General features: G+C 38.5%; 1 long non-coding RNA gene across 3 annotated transcripts in view; it reads left to right on the forward strand.

Moving 5' to 3' along the window:
• The first annotated feature begins 10,072 nt into the window (after positions 1 to 10,072).
• Positions 10,073 to 19,310, forward strand: part of LOC308188021 — a 107,614-nt gene continuing 98,376 nt past the window's right edge. For all 3 annotated transcript variants that reach the window (XR_013945102.1, XR_013945103.1, XR_013945104.1), the window contains exon 1: positions 10,073 to 10,937. This is a non-coding gene — a long non-coding RNA (uncharacterized lncRNA). The remainder of the gene's footprint in view (positions 10,938 to 19,310) is intronic.

The following is a 19,310-nucleotide window of genomic DNA, read 5'->3' on the forward strand; positions in this document are numbered from 1 at the left end:
CTATTTTATCATGTGGCACAGTATAAATGGTGCTAATCTACATATGCCATTGCAACAATAGCTTGTGACACAGCAAAGTGTGCTGTTAACATCAATAAATAATGGTATTTCTGAATGTACAGCATATTGACAGATAGACTTTGAGAAAGAGTAAGTAAAAAAAAAAAGCAGAATTTTGAAGATAAAATTGGAAAAAAAGCATCCTGTAATTATACAGGTTCATGGAAACTGCCTTGAAGATTTCCATTGTGAATTTCTAATATACATGTAGGGACCTTACTATTGAAAACTAGATGAAAAGTAGGAAAAAGGATTAACAACTTTAGGGAGTAAGTACGCAGCCTGAATTGTGCAGCTTCCATTAAAGGTAATGGGTCTTTCAGTGTGCATTTCTTGCATTGAAAATGTGCCCTTGATAGTCTCATTTAATCTCACCAAAAGAAATTTCAAACTTCAGAGAGCAATGTGCTAAATATTATGCCATATAAGAACAACCAGGCACAGCCATAATTTCGTTAACCTTCTCAGTATGTAAAGCTAATGCAGAGCTCATCCTACCGCACAGTACTGTCTACGCTGGCAACTGCCTCCTTGCTGAGCCATATGCCCAAGTTTTCTTACCAGAAAGAATCCAGCCACTTCAAGCCAACAACTTCTCATTTTTCTTTAAATGAGAAGTGTAGAAAACATACATTAAGAGCTAAAGCAAAGATTTCCAGTCTCTTCTGGCATTCCAGCTGGAGTTTCCTTTCTGCTCTGTGCAGGCACAGTGAGCAGTAGTGTGATAGACACATTTAAGGTTTCCTTCTCTTAATTAAGAGAAAAAAAAAGTTACTGTAATGACAGACAAGAAACATATACTAGTACTTTTTTTCTTTAAGCAGTCATGTAAAATAGACAGAAAAATATGTAATTTATGGAGAGATAAGATCAAAATATAAGCTTAAAAATATGAATGAAAGTCAAAGGTTTAACGTGTGGTTTGTGTTCCTTACAGAGAAAAAAAGTGTAGCCCAGGCATAGGATTTACAAATGTATGTGCTATTTGTTTAGACGTATGAGGAGCAGCTGAGGTCACTGGGCCTGTTCAGCCTGGAAAAGAGGAGGCTGAGGGGAGACCTCATCGCAGTCTACAACTTCCTCACGAGGGGGAGTGGAGGGGAAGGCGCTGATCTACTCTCTCTGGTGACCAGTGATAGGACCCCAGGGAGGGGTGTCAAGCTGCGACAGGGGAGGTTCAGGCTGGATATCAAGAAGAGCTTTTTCATTGAGAGGGTGGTCACACACTGGAAAAGGCTCCCCAGGGAAGTAGTCATGGCACCAAGCCTGTCGGAGTTTAAGAAGCGTTTGGACTTTCATATGTCCAATAGACAATATGTCTTAGTCATACGGTCTGAATTTTTGGGTGGTCCTGTGTAGTGCCAGGAGTTGGACTCGATGATCTTTGTGGGTCCCTTCCAACTCAGGATACTCTATGATAGTAAAGTTTGCGCTGCATTTTCACAGAGATGGGGTCTGCCAAAGGGCCAAATGTATTGAAGGACAACTCCTTTGAGTCCCTGCAGAAATGAAACATATTATTTTTATTTATTTATTTATTTTTCCCTACAAAATTTGGATACCATTTATGGCTTTATTTCTGTTGAACCTATATTCTTCTATAGTGATTGAAAAGACCCCTACTTTGGCAGGATTTGGCAGGACTTGGAATGAGATGTGTTAAAGACGTATTTCCTGTGTAAAACTATATGTATTCTCTGTGTGCTCAAAGAGCCCCTTAACAGCCTAGACCTACCTACATCAAGGCACTCATTCACAAGAACATTCAATGTGAACTCTCTTCAATTTTTCAGCTTTATGTCTTTCTGATGCCAGAACTCATAAAAAATTGTACAAATCTTTTTTTTTCTATAAGCAAAAATGTTCATCTTCTCTTTGTTTCCGCTTTCCTGATAGTAATGTTTGAAACATTCCTGTTCATATTGTCAAAAATACAATACAAAACTAAAATGGGTATGTGAAAGGTCACCAAATATGGAAAACTTTAGTTCAAAATGTGTTTCCTTGGAAATTTATGAGTGAATCAAAATAAAGTGTCAGAATGACAATACCTGTGGGACATTAACTCTCAGTATAGTAATGGTGTTCCAGCTAGAATATCTCATTTTTCAGAAGTTCATTTAAGCCTAGGCACTTTAAATAATTAAGCCACAAAAATGAAGAAACTCATGTGAATGTGATTTTGACCTATGTTAAAAAATCCCATTTCTTTTATACTGTGTGAGGTTGTCAGTGACCAATCAGAGAAGCCCAGTGAAGTCCATTCAATGCACACAATATAATCAATGCACAAAAACCTCTTTGTCTTATTAACAGTATGGTCTGAAGCCAAGATCCTGAGTAATGCAGGTGCGATTGGAATATCCAGTGATGATTTGGCCACATGTATATGGATTACCAGAACCTAATATTGGCAAGAGGAAAGGAAAGGTCCCACCTGCATTCTGTATATGTGGCAGGTGTGACTTAGTCTATTGACTCACAGTTGCAAATGTAGCATCATAATAAACTCTGCACTGTTCTTTGACAAGAGTTTTCGTTCTGTGCTTGCAGGGGAGGATGCAATGCACAGGCATTTGACATTTTCCTTTTTACTAAATACCTTCAGTTCTATTCCAGCAAAGGCAGAATGCAAGGGGATGCGAGGTAAAAGATCACAGCAATGTTTTAGATCCCAAAGTTACGCATGTTCTTAAATCGTGGAACGACCACGAAGCATTAATGGAATTAAGCGACATTAAAACCCACAGTTTTGATAACTGCTGTTCATTGAAAGGCAGACTGTATAGGGAAACTTCTAATTTATGTACCATGTAGAAATATATCTGCCTGCCACCATAAGAAGCAAGCAAGACAGGGTCTTACAAGCTCTTCTTGAAGAGGAGTTCTTTTACATCACCAAAAAGAGGCATCTCCATACAGATGATTGCCTCAGACATATATGTTACCTTGCTGTGTTCTGGGTATGCTATTAGTATTAATCTTGCAACTCTGATCTCATCTCTGGTGGGTAATTATATTTTGACCTGTAAATTGCCCATTCAGCTCTAGTTTCCTGTGTGACAAGGCTGTTGAACAGTTGCCAAATTTCATGCCAGAGGTGTCTGAACTGTAGTGGTAGATTAAATAATCCCTGCAAGCCACATTTCTGTAAATGTTTCTGAAGGATATTATAACCTTTTAGGGGTGAAAAAAAATTGTAAACTGCAGTTAAAATTACCATCCAGCATTTGATGTTATTGTGAAAGAATGATATATGCGTGTATATATATATATATGTATAATGGCAATTGACATGATTATGGGATGCGTTGATCGTTGATCACAAGTACAACTTCTTGTTCCTGTGTGAAGGTAAAGAAATAGTGTCTGAATCAAGATCTAGTAAAACTTCATTGTCATTCTCTAGAGGTACTGGCTTGTATTTCTTATTTACATTTAACATTAATAAAGATCTAGAAGCAGAACAACTCAGCAAGTACTATCCCACAAGATATTGTGGAGTTCCAAAATGTGCTTTCTTTCTCAATTACAATGAAAATCTCAATTAGGCTAGACATTCTGATCTATTTTATTCTGAAACTCTGAACAGTTTTATTTCAGTAATGCTGAAACAGAATATTATGTTAAACCTAAAGTATTAGCAGTAATACATAAAAAATATGAAACCTTATAAATTAAAGGTAATAACAAAGTGAAATTAAATGCTTTCAACTTATCAAAACACAAGGTTTTAGTATGACTGAATCAAAGCAAAAGGTGAAATATTATTCAATTTGATACTTTTAGGTGAAACATTATTCAATTTGATACTTCTCTCTCAATTCTGGGTTGGAAACTGGCGTGTGTTTATTTTAATTCAACATTTCCCAGTGTGAAACAGTTCTCTGGAAAATGTTTTGACCATACATTATCTGTTAAGAAAACATATATATTAGCATAAGTCTTTGCTTGGTTCCTTCAATCTAAGTAACAGTACATGTTTGACTCTGCCTGGCAGTGGCTGCAAAGCATTACTGCTGGCAGGTCTTCCTAATAGTAGATATGCGTCTCAATTGGATTCCTGAGGGCCTTGTGCCAGTATCATATACACTGCTTGGCTTAGATGCAGGGTTAAATGAATGACCAGTTACTAAAGGGATGTAGCAACCAAGCTATTTTTTCATCCATGGGTCTTTTCTTCACAGGAAGTTAATGCTGTGCAAAGATAGAGTATGAAACTACAATGCAGGGGTGTCCACAACTGCATCTGCAGTAGACAAGAAGAAAATAGCTGTGTGACCTTGTCTGGTCATGTTTTGGAAACCCAGGTACCACACTGTGTGATATTAGTAGAATAGGAGTAGAGAACAAAGAATAGGAGCGCAGATGCATTTTCTTAATCCAGGCTTAAGCTAGGTACTCCAAACTACCTTCCTGTGTAGACATTTTTATGAGCAATAAGAGAGGTTGCTTACTTAGAAATGTGCTTTCTAAGCTTTTTGTCTCTCCAAGCTATTTTGAATGCTTAATGTCTTTGAAGATGGGTTGAGGTATGTCATTCATAACTGTGGCATTAATAAACTGAGAGCTATTGTGGAATGGCTTGTGTTCAAACCTGTGCTGTCTCCTAATTTGTTCGGTCTACTCTTTAGACCCAATTCCCTCTGGTCAAGATTGACAAAGGGCCACTGGCAATACTATCTTGCAGATACATGTACACTAGTGCTTAACTAGTGTAAGAAGTGCTTAACTAGTGTAGAAGCCATCCCTCTGCCAATCTCAAGACAGATTAGCATCCAGCAGCTGCCACGAGCAGCTGTGGGCATTCAGCACCTCTGAAAATTAGCTCCAGGGTATCTTGAGATTGGTATTCCAAAAGTGGTGAATCATAAATTAGAAGCTGCAGTGAAAAACATAGCTGTAGTTCTTGAATTTTTCATAAGAACTACTACAATTAAAGCCTTATAGCAGATAAAAATAAGTGGGAAAAATCAAAAGGCTTGCTGTGCCCACTTGAAAGAAAGAATTCATATGACTGATACTCACTATTTTTTTCAAGTAACATATTTAAAATAATGTTGATAATTTTGAAATAATAAATAAGATTAGTAAATTACCAGTTAAGTGAAAGCAGAGTGAAAGGTCAACAGCTAACCAGTAAAATGAGCAAATTTGTTGGTAATAAGTTTGATAAACCTACTTGGCTTTTGGTGAGAAAAGCTGAACGTCAGTAGTGGTTTAATTGGGATGGAAATATCTGAAAAAAACGAATGCAGAAAACTAAGAACTGAAATGCTTCATTTACCCAACTTCATGTTACGGTTTCTTGCCCAATATCCCACAATGTGCTTATCACATATTTCACAGCCAAGATATCAGATTCTACTCAATAACACAGTTTAAGCAGATAGTGAGACACAGCCCCCGGTTCTAAATTGATATTAATACCTAACTTGGTGTCAGATATGACCAAGAATATTGCTAGAGTCATACTGCGTATCATAAACTCTGCTATGCAATTTGTATAACAGCTCCAGGTCTATGAAAAACCCTTTCTCCAGTGAAGCTTTGTAAATAGGAAGTACAGAAGCCACCACAGTTAGTGGGATAACATACGAACCAGCTCAGGTCACTGAAATGGCTGAAAACTCCCTAACTTTTTTTCTAGAGAAAAGTCCAGAATGCATTTGCATTAGTGGTTTACTTTTGAATGGTTTTGGAGTTAATCTCCTCATCGTCCACACTTAGCAAGCTTTCACATTGTGGACCAGTTGTTCAAAGTGGATTCTTTTCAGATGAAGCTAAAACAGGAGTCATGCTCTAGTCATGCTTCAAAGGCAGTGGGCTCAGTGCAGGGGTCCAGGCTAAAGCTAATTTGAAGTACAAGCGCTCTCAAATGCAGCTCATGCAGATATCAGTTCCTAAGCACCAGCTCCTTTCATCTGTAAAGCTTCTCCTGTTGGTCTGCATTACTTGATAATGCTGACCTAACTTGTTTGTCCATCTTCATTACTGTATGCCTGTGAGCCAGGCAGCCCATAATTCCTATGCTGCCTGGCTGCATGTGACATCAGGACCTTTCTAAGACTTGCCTGCTTGCAGGAAGTCTGCAGAGGATAAAATGAGCTTTGCAATAGTCTTTCCTTCAGCACACTTTGGACACAAGGCAAGCTGGGATTTGAAAGATGATAGACTTAAGACTAGACTCTTTGACTGCCTATGAACTTGCAACAAGTTTTTAGGACCCATGCATTCTTCCTGTTGTTGGTTGGAGCTGAAGTAAAGGTATAAGAGTAATTGCTTGTTGGCTGGTGCATATCCCCAGAGAAGAGCAAAATGCAATGCAGCTGTTCCTCATCTGTGTCTTTCACAGGATGCACAACGATGCTGGCTTTTGGGGTTTAAGGACTGTTTGGGAATGAATCCTAGAGTTCCTCTTCCTGATTTTTCTATTCCCAAGCCCAGTTTCTTACTTTCCCATGTTCTTCTGTTTTGCACTGACTGAGTTTTATGTTGTCCCAGAAGTGCTGGGAGCATTGTTTTTATTTTATCTTCTTTTAACAAAACCTGCAATATCTGTAGCAAACTTCACCAGTTCTAAAAATCCATATGGTGTTTCTATATCAGAACTAGCATGTGGAATCCACAGAAAGCATCCACCCACTGGCTTAAGAACGTGGCAAGTCTTCAGTAAATAAACAAATAATATGATTGGCCATTTAGTCCCACAGAGGGAAGTGCTAGTGGTTTCTCCTCTCTGGGCTTTCTCTGAAGGTTGAGGAAGGAACTTGTGCTTGTTACCAGGAAGAAGGAGCTCCACACTCTTGTGTTATAAGTGTGCAAGGTCTCTGCAAGTACCTGGCTAATAGAAATTGGCTATTGTCGTGACTGTATGCAGACTCAGCAACTGCTAAACTTCTTGGGATAAACTCTATTCATTTTGTGTTCTCTGCTAGCAAAGAGATTTATGGAGAGTCTTTTCTCATATGTTACTGTATCTTCCTGGGACCTACATCCTACAAGCAGCTACCGGGCAGCGCAAAAGCTGTGCTTGCTCGACAAGGAAAGTGCCTTCTTGGAAGCAACTCAAGCTTCTTCTGTCCCTATTGCCCATATTTCAGCAGTGCACATCTAAAACATAGTAGTGGTCTTTTCCTGGTGCCTCTGAATTCTGAGGAATGTGAATAGATGATCAGTTTTGCTTATTTTAATATTTTACAACACTAAGTCTTGGTTTCCTTGGGTTTTTCTTTTGTAAGATGGTTGCATGAACAGACTGCACCGCCTCCCACCAGCCCACGAATGTTAATATTTTAATGTTTATTCCCATATCCCACTTGGCTGTCAAAAAAGTAGTATTTAGCAGCACACTTAATTTAATGCAATGTATTAAAGTAGTGCTATCTCTGAATAAATACATTATGCCTCTCATGCATGATATGAAATTTAGAAAGGAGCCAGATGCTAGAAAGGAAAAAAAGAAAGAAAGAAACAAATAGCCATGGTCACCAAGAAACAAGATTGATACAAATTGGTGTAAGCTTCATTGGAACAAAAGGGAAAGAAAATCAATTTACATAAATAATACTCCTTCTCCTTGCATGTTGATGTTGTTTAGATGAGTGTTTATGGGACTGGATGGTGGTGTCTTTCATTTCTTTGGAGAGGCAAGGCTGTGCACGCACTGAAGAAGAACTGAAGATAAAAAGAATGCAGCATTAATGGAATATCAGGGCCTCTGCTTGTACTGTTCCAGCCCAAGTAAAGTGTAAACAAATGTATCAGAACAAATGCACAGTGTTTACAAGCTTTCATTCTCTGTTTCTCACTAAGTTAGGGAACAGAGGTTTAGGAGGGACCCCACAAGGTCAGACTGGGAAGTTTACAGACAAAAAGTATTTGTGTTTTGTTTAACAGAGAATTAAAAATGAGGGAACAGATGAAAAACAAAATTGCTCATGATTGATTTGAGCAGAATTAAACATTCCTCACATTTGTGTCTCATGTGTTCTGCACTGGTATCCCAGGACAGGATGTGTTGGAGTATGACCACTGCAAATCAGTGTTACACCAGTGCTTGTCCCTTTCTTCTTTGCAGAGGGAATAGTCCAGTGAAGGAGTGCCAGTGTATAGTAATGACAATCTAGTTCATTGTGTTTAACCAATTTAGTTCTTTTCAGAGAGCACAGTGAGACATTTAATGCTATATGACGTGCCCAAATTCCTTTCACTTCCTGTCATCATAAAATATATATATTCTTTCTTTGGCTTTCTAACTTTGTAACATAAAATGACATGATATTAATATTATCCTTCCACACTCCGTTTGTTTTGTAGGGAGGAGATCAGCAGTATATGTGAACAGCAGGGTGAGTTGTCAGTCCTCTTCAAGCTAAGCAAAAGTTTTTCAAGTTTCTTATAAGGGACCTTTATCCATAATACTTTTCCTCAGAAGAACAGTGATGGCAAAACTATCACACTATATCTATACATATGCTTTTGTTTTATTTTGGAGCCCACAATGAGTGGAATTCTCAAAAGCACTCTGTGTTGGCCTCATTCAAATCCTGCTGGCTCTAAGTGGCTGCAAGGACATGCCACTTTGGAAAAAAATCCACCTCAAAATCACTTAAGCTGTATTTCCACATGACTACATCTAATTTTAAAGTGCACTGTAGAGAATCAAAACACCATGGCCACATAACATAAAGTGCTGGACCTGTACAAAGTCTCCCTGTCAGTCAAAGTTGTTCAAAATTGTTAAAGGGAAAACTCTGTTCCAGAAAGGCACTGTCTGTCTATTCATAGTTAGCATAAACCTGAAATGCAGCTCAAGACATAAGTCCCATGCTGGTTGTTCTGGATAACTGTTAGAAATATGGTTGTGTAATTGCACATGGTCCTATGAGAATGTGGATGGGTGGGTGAGTATGTCCTGTAATAAGCAGGAAGACAGACTGTGCAGCCACACCTGTTTGAAACAGGAACAAAGATGTTGTTGTTTCCAATGAAGGTTATCAAGTTCACCTCCTACCTCAACCATCAAAAGGAGGGAGGTTTTTGTTGGTTTATGGCAGTGCCACATGGCTGGAGGAGTGTCCTGTCATTATTTCGTTTGTGGCAAAACAGAGAAGAATCACAACGTGACTCCAGTGTCATGTAGCTGTAGATGCTGTGTATCTTTAGAATTTAATTTACTTTTCTGACTACAAAAGGATCATACAACGCAATACAATTGTGCCTGCTGTCAAAAAATAATCTGAGTAGCCAGCAAACTACAGTGTGATCTGCTCAATTTGTCAGACTTGTGAAGTTGGGGCACTTTCTCACATTCCTTCTGCCTGGATCCATTGTAATAAATTTGGATTGCATGTCAATTACTGCAATTTATGACTACCTATCTCTCCATTCTGAATATGTATGTGATTTTAATTTAAGGCTTCCTTACTGTACAATATTTATTATCGGTTCTCTATTTTAACCAGCATTGAGATAACTGCTATTTTACACCCTTCTAATGTCTTCTCTTTTCAAGGTCATCAGTTTTGCGACATCACTGAAAATGAAGTAGGACGTATGGTTCTGTTTAATCAAATTTCATGCTCTGCTGCCTCCTTCTTATGGCCTCTGTGCTAATTGATCAAGTTTTCAATTAAAGCCCTCCATCTTTGTTTTAATTCTTTGTTAAGGTTTTTATTCCATTACATGGTTTCATGAGATCTAAGTTGGTACAAGTGCAAACTGTCTCTGCCTTTCCAACTGTCTAGTTACAATGATTTAGCTATATAGTTCTCCTCATTCCCTGCTTCTTATTATTAAAACCCTCAGCGGAGTAACATCATCTGTTGGATTTAGACTTGAATTCCAAAAATCTGATTCATCCATCAAGAAGAGATTAGTTTACCTCATGAATTGTCATGGATAAAAATCTCTCTGTATCTCAGCATTTTCCAACCATCTTGCTCAGACAATTAAGCAAATTGCTGTTCCTAAAGAAATATTAAAATGACTTGCTAATATATGGGGCCATGTCAGGTATGTGCAGAAAACACTGCCTTATGGAGAGGTTTTCCTTGTGAGCAGTGATTCTGTTTTCATTCTTTTATTGTGTTTATATGGATCAAGTAAATATTAATATGGCAAATATATATTGATTCACAGGGCTGATTGCTCATTCTGTATTTTATAACTCTGTGTTTCAGCCCCTAAGTAGCACTGTATGAAATGTGTTTTGAAATCCACCAACATGTTCATTTTAAAAAAATCAAATAATCTTTCCAATCAAAGGTTTTTAAAGGACAAAGAAAATGCTCCAACAGAATCTGTATAAATACTTTTTTTTTTTTCAGGAAGACTTTGTTCACTTAGGGGTAGTTTTTCATTTTAAAAGGTGGACTTTTTACTTAAGTTCTGATACTCTCTACTCTAATGAGAATATAGACCAGATCATTCTCTGAAAAATTTGCAATGATTGTCAGCAGTCTTAAAGGTTTATGGTTGAGAGTCTGCAACATGAAAAATCTCACTTTATGATAATCTTCAAATAAAACATGAAAGCCTATAAAACATTTTCCATTTCCCTCTTTAAGATTCAAAATCGGGTTAATTTTCCAACCTCAGCTGTCTGAATGTTAAAACAGAGCCAAGGCATTGACAAGAGTGACTAAAGCAGAGCAGTTCCACAGTGGCTGTGCTAGTGCATTCTTGTATGCTGTTTTAGTATAAAGTTCCTGCAGTTCTTAAACTCTTCCCCTCACTTTGTGTTGAAGAGCATGCTACAAAATTCTGTGCTTTGAAAATTTCATTGTTCTTACATGCTGAAAATTCACGCAGTCACCAGGAGGAGCCCTGATGTTAATGGGAGTACTTGAGCCTTGGGACTCAGGGAACATGAGGTAAGATCCTGCTTCACAGAATCACAGAATCACAGAATGTTGGGGATTGGAAGGGACCTTGAAAGATCATCTAGTCCAATCCTCCTGCTGGAGCAGGAACACCTAGATCAGGTCACACAGGAATGCATCCAGGCAGGTTTTGAATGTCTCCAGAAAAGGAGACTCCACAACCCCCCTGGGCAGCCTGTTACAGTGCTCTGTTACCCTCACCATGAAAAAGTTTCTTCTCATATTTAAGCAGAACCTCCTAAGTTCCAGCTTGCACCCATTGCCCCTTGTCAGGCAACGCCAAAACTCTTGCTGATTCCAGTATGGTCAAGATTTCCACCTTGCATCCAAGATGATATCATTCATAGATGAAGACATTGTCTGTGGCATCAAACTCTGTCAGGGATCCTTTGGGCTTCTTTGGGCAAACCTACTGACCACAATAAACAACAAAAGTAACTACAGCAGCACAAATACTTTTATTTACAGAGCTCTCTCTTCAGACCTCTGAGGCATTTTTTGGAAGGACAGTAAAATCCATCTAGTCTGTATCTGTTTTTTTGCAGTAGTCATGTACCGAAAGTCTTGGGAAGTTGTAATAACAGGTCAAGCATACAGTGGTTCTTCCCTGGTATATTGTCCCTACTTCCAGCAATCCATAACTTAGCAATGTCCTTGGATATTAAAGTCCTTTCTGAGCTTAGCAGACTTGGTGGACTTGCTTCCATAAATTGGCTTTGTTGATTTTTGAACCTGTAACAGTTTCCTGTATTTAGAATATGCTTGGGCAAGGAGTTTCACAGTTTAACTGTGCTGCTTGAAAAAATACCTTCCTGTTGTTGCTGGTTTCAGCCTGTCACCTGATAATTTCATTTTTTTCTCCCCTACTTCTTGCATTACAAGAAATCAAAGTAATCATTTCCTAATAATCTTCTCCATGACATTGTGATTTCTGTTCATTTGTGTCATATCTACCCTCGGTTATCTCTTTTCTGTGCACAAAATTCTTAATCTGGTTGTTTCTTGTTCAGAGGCTATTCTTTATTATGTGATACCCCTATCTGCAATTTTTTCTCATCCTACTACAACCCCTCTGATCAGAAAGCCAGGACTGCAGGCAGTGTTCAGCTGTGGGCACACCATGGGTTTATACAAAGGCATAATTATGTTTTCAGATTGGTTCTGTGTTTCTGTCTTAGTAATTCCTAGCATCCCATTAGTTTTTTTCTCAGGCCAACTGATGGTTTCACAGAACCAGCTGCTTTGACTAGAAGTTCTTGTTCCAGAGATGCAGCAGCTAGTTCAGAGCCCATTGTTGCACACATCAAGTTGAGGTTGTGTCTCCTAGGTGCACCACTGCACATTTAGCAAAGCTGCTTTTCAGCTTTCATTTTATCCTCCACTATTATGCCATCTTTCTATATAACTTTACAGCATCTGTTAATTTCCACTGCCCTGAATAATTTAGCACTGTTAACAAATTTGTCTTCTCACTTTTCACTCCTCTTTGTGGGACATTTTTGAATATGTTTATTAAAAGCCTTTTGAGAGGGAGCTTGTTGAAAGCTTTTTGAAAGTCTTTTGACTGTGCTGTGAAAAGCTTTTGGAGAGGCTTGTACTCTCCATGTACAATAACTACAGGCAAAACCACCTCAAATGGACAATGACTTTTGCCTGAAACTCTCTGTCCTTCACTTCTCCTCCTCATAACGATGTAGGTCAATAATGCCCTCTTTTGCAAACTATTTTAGGGTTTGGGGGAGTAAAGATCATGTAATTGCTACCCTGTATTAGTTCTTAATTTAGCCATTTCAATAAGGTCTTATGTGGCGAATGTTTGAAGGAAGCCATAGGAAGAACACAAACTGTTCTTTAATTGTGTCTGGCAGCCATAATAATTAAAAATTGTAAAGTAAATGTTGCCCACATTTGAAGTATGCAACTACTACAGTGAAAGAAAATTTTTATATGTCTCTGCTTCTAAAACCCTGTCAAAGCCATTATGTGTTTAGTAAGCATATTCTGGAGTGTATTTGCTTATGCAAGTGGGCAATTGAAGAAGTGCGGAGATGTATACACTGCAGTTCACATTTAAATCAGGATTAAACTAAATTCAATGACAATTCAAATTTTAACTAAAGTTAGTGAAACAAATTCCCATATCCTTCCTGTGATAATTCAACACTGCTGAGCTTGCAAGAGAAAGATTTTAAAAAAAAAAACACACCATCCCCCAGCTCAACAAAAAATAAAGAAAGCAACAATAAACCTCTTTTATTGAATGTTTGATTATTTTAAGAAAACCTGCTTTTTTTTAAAATATATGATGTGTTTTGTCTTGACACAGTGAACCACAACATATAATAAATTTTAAACCAATTTTGTCTGTGAACACACACTATCGATTTAAATAGCATTTATTCACATTGGATTGTTTTAAGGGGTCAGTAGCTCAGCAAGTAGGAAACTTTGTGAACCTCCACTTGCTATCTGGGTAATGCTAGATAATGCAAGCACTGGGCTGGCTTTTCTCATTTCATCCTGAGTAGAAGCGAATGTCTGGCTGTTTCAGAATCAGATTTGGAACCAGTTAGATGTGGGAGTTATAGCCTGGAGGGTGTTACCCAGCACCTATTATCCACCAGCTGTGGAAGTGCCAGTACAGGTAGCTTTCAGTCCCACCTTATTTCTTTACCCAGATTCACATGTGAGATGGTAGGTGCTCAGTTCTCCTGCTATTCTGAGCCATCTGTCTTCCTGTCTTCTTTGCTGACCACTAACATAAATATCAATTCTGCTATAGACTGAGCTTGGGCAAAATCATGTTTCCTTCTCCGATTCACTCTAAACTCTGCTATCACTCTGCATTCTGTATCATCTAGATTGTGTGCTCTGATCATGATTAACCAAAGCCTTGAGGATACCATGGTGAATAAGAATGTCCATTGCACTGTACCAGCAACACTCCAACAAAATAGGTGGGAAATTCGGTTGGTGAGGAGAGGAAGGAGAATAATGTGTGAAATGTCCAACTGCTTATCTCTTTTCCAGACATTGTAGTCAATACTGATAAATTTTTGTCAACCCATGAAATGTTTTCTCATCCAGATCTTGATATGATGGCTTCTTTTAGACTGCTTTAAATATTTGTTTTCCATTACCCACCTCATTGCTGTGTGCCAGGTCACATCTTCCTGACCATGCCCTTCATGGACCTGCTGAGCAGAGGCTGAAAACTGGAAGGAGCACAGGAATCCAAGCTGCTGCTTTCTGGGTGGAGATGCTAGCAGCTTCCTCCCATGGGGAGAGCACCTTACTCTCTTTGGTCTGGGGTAGTAAACCAAGGACTTTCCCTTTGTTGCAATGATCCTCAACTTGCATAGATGGATTATTCTATTCCTCTAGAAAAGGAGAATTTCTGTATTCCTTCCCCTGCTCATTGTATATGCTGTGCTGGCCACCTGAGTTTCCTGCCTTCTTTGCAAGATAATGACATATGGATGGTCGTTAACCTTTCAATCCCCTAGTCATTTTTAAGGATTTAGTTGACAGTGGTCATGGTGCCATGTTTATAAGTCTTAGATGATATATAATGCAGAGTTCTCTGAGGTCTATCCCAATTGTAACACCAAGTGCCATTCACACTGGTGACTTCATAATGTGTGCAAGTACTCATGTTGCCTTTAAGATTAATGCTTTTGTATAATGTAATAAAAGCATTTAACACAGGCTACCCTACATTATGCATTTAAACTGACTCTGTTAAGGCAATTTGTAACTAGTAAACTAGTAGGAGAAACTATGATTCTTATTAACAGCTGAATAATACACTTGTAATCTTTTATTTCAGAAGCTGCTGTGGGAAACAGCTTCATTGCTTGCTGTTTCTTCTGAAATCCAGCTGGTCTTCACTAATATGATGGTTGCTGTATTAAAAGCCTAAAACAGCTATTCTTAAATTTAGGTTTTATTGAATTTAATCATTCTATTTTTAAAATAGTACTGCAGATAATGATCCAAACAGATCAATATTTATAACCAGAGTAGTGCAAACTAAATACATTAATAAATAAAATAGATATGCTTGTACTTTCATATATAACTTAATCTGATGTGAATTGCAAACATTTTTAATTGAAATTAGCAGCTAATGAAAGTGAACTGTTTACCTCTTTCTGCAAAGAAAGAGAAATTCTGACTATTTCTAAAGAATAAGTATGAGATTCTGATCTAGTTCTGCTTTTACACAAGTGAATTAAGAACAATTTCTCTGCTGTCAGTGAAGCAATGCTGTCACTTTAGAGAAGTGAAAGGACAGAACAATGCTTGTAGGGAACATGATCAGTGAAGCTGGTCATTCTGGTAAGGGTTGGCAAAGAATCAGATGACGGTACAGTAATTTTGGTTCCAAAGGCCATATATCACACCGTGCTTGAGAAAACAAGCCTAACCACTTGAAAGAGTTAATTAGCCAAGTTTCAAGCCCTTGGTGGTTGTGGGTATTTCAGTTCCAGATTTAGCTAGGTCGCTTGGCGCTGCATCTTTCACATAGTGCACCCCTAAACTACGTATAAACTACTTCAGAGCAAAATTGCCTTTGATCTTTGTGCAGTCATTCTCCATTAACATATGTCAAGGTCCTTCACAGACATGAAAAAAACAGTCCACTTAGCAGTCTAAAATAAGTGGATATGCCATGTACATTTCCTTCTTCATGTGTACATGGAGAATGAACCTACTTTTTGGTTAGGTGGACAAGAATGAATTTCTGTCACCTTTCTATCCTTTATTTTGGCTCCTGAAACAAATTTGCTTAGTCCCTGGGCTGCTTTATCTGTGACAATAATGACTTGGTCCTAGATCAGTTCCTGCTTGTCCCAGACTGTCAGAGCTCTCCCCACACCTTGGGAAGGGGGAAAAGAATTCAAGAGCACACAATACTACATCATCAGCAGTAGGTTTGTACAGTCAGGAAACCTACTGAGTGTAAAGTGTGCTAGGGAGGATGATCTGGACCTATATATAGGATAGCAATAAAATATTTCTATTCCTTATAACCAGAATTACATAAAACCACAGCTCATTCATTTTTTTGTACCCAAAGGGAAAAAGAAAAAAAAGGAAAAAAAGCTATTTTTTTTTCTCTTTGAGTTGTCAGATCATGAACCTCACCACAGCTGCCATGTTGTACTTGTCCATATATAAGTCTCTGATACTAGATAGTCGAGACTGACATTTTTCTAAGTGGCATGTACAGGAGTCTGTTTAGAGAGGTTTCATTACTACCTAACCACTTCAGATATGCTTTGGTCCATGTTAAATTGATTCTGCACACCCCACAAAAAAAACCATTGTCAACAGTAATTGCCAGCAACAGTTCCCCTCCCTCCTCACCTGTCCCCCAAATTGATATTAAAAATGGTTGAACTGCTAATGAAGATGAGACAACCCCCTCAGGAGACTTCTTGGGAGTACATTTGTCGAGCAGAATTTTAGTTAAGCCCTTTCATGAAGGACTTAACAAGTATGCAGAGACTTGCTGCTGTAACAACAAAAAAAAGTATCCATGCTTGCCTCCTATCTGCAAATTTGTCAATATATTTTTCTGTGCAAGAGGGAATACAGACCCCCACATCTTTTTTGCCTGCAAAAATAAAACACTGGAAGGTTCTTCTCTAATTAACTGTTAGATTTCCCAGGCAGGAAAAACTCAAATTCCCCCTCATCCAACTCTGATTCATTTCTGAAAAAGCCAAGTCTGCGATGCTGGTGGATAACTAGACACTACAAGGCTTTTAGCAGGCCCAAATGCTGTAGATGGTATTGTCAATTCAATTTAGAAAATTTAAAAGTACCTGAGGATCCCTGGGGGAAGCTGTTTTGTGCTTCAGCAGGTTTGGCAGGGGCAGCAGTCCTGCCCAGGGTGCCAAATTCCTTCCTTTTGCTTACTCATGGGAAAAGTAATGCCCATGTGTGAGGAGTAGCACTTGATTTTACCATTTACTGGCTAGAGAAGTGGTAGTCACAGACCTAGCTCCTGGAAATAACTCTTACCCTCTCTGATGAGTTTTGCCTATAAGACCATCAGCCCAAAGTGTTCCACTGTGTTACTCGTCTCAGTTTCCCAATCCGAACACAGGAGCCAGAAAGTGTCTTGACATCTTACCATTTCCAAAATTTCTTTTCTGCCCTCACACACTCTGAGCTTCCCTGTCTCAGTGTTCAATTCTTTCTTCCCAATGCATTTAAATCCAGAGGAAAACCTGTGGATTTCAGTACAAGTCTGACTGAGATGGCAAATGTGACAAGGAGGGATGTCATCTTGGTGGTTGGTCCTTTGTAGCTGTTCTGGCTTGTTTTTAAAAAGGAGGAAGAGCTACGAGAAATGAAGATACAATATATAAATATGTATATGGATATATGAAAAGTACTAACAGTCTAAAGTGGATCTGGAGTCAGTTATGGTGGGGATTACTCTATGTAGTTGTTTGCAACAGTAGAGACACAGACTTGTAGCCGTAGAAAGTCCTGCTTTGAACACTGAGACTGTACATAGTTGTAGGTCAGGAGAGGGAAGCGAAAACAAGAATGACTAAAATTAAAAAAAAAAAAAAAAGGTAGATGTGGTACTTAGGGACATGGTTTAGTGAGCAATATTAATGGTACGTGGACAGTTGGACTAGATGATCTTAGAGATCTTTTCCAACCTTAATGGTTCTGTGATTCTTTGATTCTAAGAGGTGTGCAAGGGCCAAAGTCTCCCTCTTCAGAGCAGATTTCTGTGGGAAGTTTGCAAAGACCTGTGATGTAACGCTGTATGCATGGCTGTTTGTTTTCTGGGATTCTTCAGCTACCCACTGACATGGGAATCTGACTTCGCTGCAGATTTAGCTTGAGAATTTAAGCTTTTGTGGTGTTGCTTAAGATTCCAGCTTTCCTGGTTGCACAGTACCTGATCTTTGTGTAACCCAGTGCTGTATTATCCTCCCCAGCCTACGCTCTGACAGCATTTAAAAGAGGCGTGAATTTTTGCTGTTCATCTCAGTGGGATGTGTAATGCCCCACACCTAAAATTCAGCTCACTAACTATTTTGCCTCTGCTCTTTTCAGCTAATAGAGCCAGCTAATAAGACTCTTTTACTGTATGTTCCCAACATAGGTTGCATGGCATGTTAGGGTCTCGGTATAATTGTTCGATGCACTCACAGGTACTGGAGGAGTGGGAGTGAAAGAATGGGCTAGGAATTTCAGCCTATTTAAGAAGTTGTTTTTGCCTAAGGAGAAGCAATATCACAACTGCTTCCCAAGGATCAAGCCACCTACATTGTTCTGATTTGATCTGACTGATGCAACACTTCAGATTCTGTCTTCCAAATTTGGTTTGCCTATTTTTCATATGCACTTCTGCAGCACATTGGTGACAGAAAATAGATCGTGCTGAAATTCTTATGTTTACTCCATTTCATATTAAAATAAAGACATAGCAGGTAACTAATTAGAGACCCTTTCTAAAAATATGCCTGGATGTCATAAATGTCTCTGTTGCTTTCTACAAGGTCTTCTCCCAGAATTCAGGTCAAGACTCAGAGATGCTGTCTGCATTTCCCATACCATAAAAGTCTTTAGGTCCTTATTGCCATATTAGATTTCAGTCTTGACTTTGATTCCTGCAGGTGTAGTTGTAAATAGTGCTATGATACAATAAGACAATGATTACTGCAATCCCACAGATGTTGTGTATGGGTGTTGTCTTGTTGCAATAACCAACATAAAACATAACAAACTCTATGAATATGCAATCTAGTCATACTCACTGTTAACACAGGACCCCACAGTCTTTTTGCAAGTGGAAGAAGGTCCAGTTTCCTATTTCCACCTAGCACTTTTTTAATGGAAATATTCAACCCAATAATCAATTGGGTTTTAAGTGTGTTAGGTTTCAGCATTACCACATCAGTTGCAGTAGTTTCCTAAGATGTGGAAATGTACACTTGCTTTCTAATTCAGTCTTTGTGTGTATGCAAGGAATTCTTAGATGTGCAATTCAGGGTAAAGAGTTAGAGTATACCACCTACATCAACCAGGAACTTGTTACTTTCAGGCAGTGTACACTGCTGAAATATGAAGTTTTCAGAGCACACCTAATTCATCTCCAGTTGACTTGTACCCTATGTAAATAAGGTGATTTTACTGCAGGAGGTTTTAAGAGATTAATTTGATTTCATCACCATTGTAAGGATTTCTGAGGATATGCACAGACTGTATTCCTTATACATCACTTCTGATCACAATCTCTTTCCAGCAGAAAATGAATATGTATTTTATTATGTTACTTATATCATGATTTAGGTGATTGCGGATGCAAAGCATGCCTTTGCTTTTGTC

Source organism: Anser brachyrhynchus, assembly GCF_964034855.1.
Source record: "Anser brachyrhynchus genome assembly, chromosome: 1".
In the NCBI taxonomy this organism is placed as follows: Eukaryota; Metazoa; Chordata; class Aves; order Anseriformes; family Anatidae; genus Anser; species Anser brachyrhynchus.